Source organism: Buceros rhinoceros, unplaced genomic scaffold (assembly GCF_000710305.1).
Source record: "Buceros rhinoceros silvestris isolate BGI_N320 unplaced genomic scaffold, ASM71030v1 scaffold9382, whole genome shotgun sequence".
Classification (NCBI taxonomy): domain Eukaryota; kingdom Metazoa; phylum Chordata; class Aves; order Bucerotiformes; family Bucerotidae; genus Buceros; species Buceros rhinoceros.
The window spans coordinates 11,660-12,596 of NW_010398278.1; positions in this window are offsets into that span (position 1 = coordinate 11,660).

A 937-nucleotide genomic window follows, 5' to 3' on the forward strand; every position below is an offset into this window, starting at 1 on the left:
CCCGGGCTGTGGCCTCCCGTATCAGGCGGACTGGCTGCGCCGACAGCCCAGCTGTTCCCCAGGCCTGTTCCACCTTCCGCCTCACCTGCGTCGTCCCTCCGTGCTGCGTTCGTGGCGGTGGCAGCTGAGCAGGCGCGCGCGAGGTCTGGTGAAGCAGCAGCCAGAGGTTGGGTGTCACCCCCTGAGCCGAGGCACGCTGCCGAGAGCACGTTTGGCGCTTCAAACCTCCTTGGCTCCGGTGGTTTGAGGTCTGTGACCGCAGCGGAGGTGAACGTGGTTGCTGCCTCCTTGATGCAGCGGTTTGGCCTAACCCAGCGCTGGCTGGAGCTCTGCGTCTTCCCGGACTCACTGAGGATGGTTCCTCACTTGCTTTTGGTGGGCTCAGCCCGCCAGGTCAGCCCTGGCTCTGAGTCTGGCTTCGGGCACACGGTCTGCCGAGCCTGTCGCCTTGTCATGGTCGAGCACCGCAACCATCGCCGGGCACTCGGAAATCGGTGAAAGGCAGGACGGCTGGCACGGGCACGCAGGGCTGCCTGGGATCCCCTGCCTCTGACGGTGCAGCTCCCTGAGTAACTCTTGCAGTGCCCTGCCTTCCCCAGCGGCCGTGGTCCTGTGCTCGCTGGGCTCCCCCCTGCTCCCTTCCTGGGGCACGGATGCCAGAATTCCCCCGTCAGTGTAATCAGGTGAATGTCCCGCGTGAAGCTGCCGAGGGGCAATGTCCAGAGCTGGCCGGAAAGAAGAGGGTTGGAGTCAAGAGCAGAGAGAGGGAAGAAGGAGTTCTGTAAGGTGGGGGGCAAAAAGCTTTCCTGTGAAATAAAAATGAAGATAAGAGGCTGAAAAACTCCCCGGCATCAGGAGTTCTGCAGAAGCCGAAAGAACGCTTTTCAGCACGGGGGTGACATTTGTCTGTGGTGGAGGGAGAAGCGGGTACAGCAAC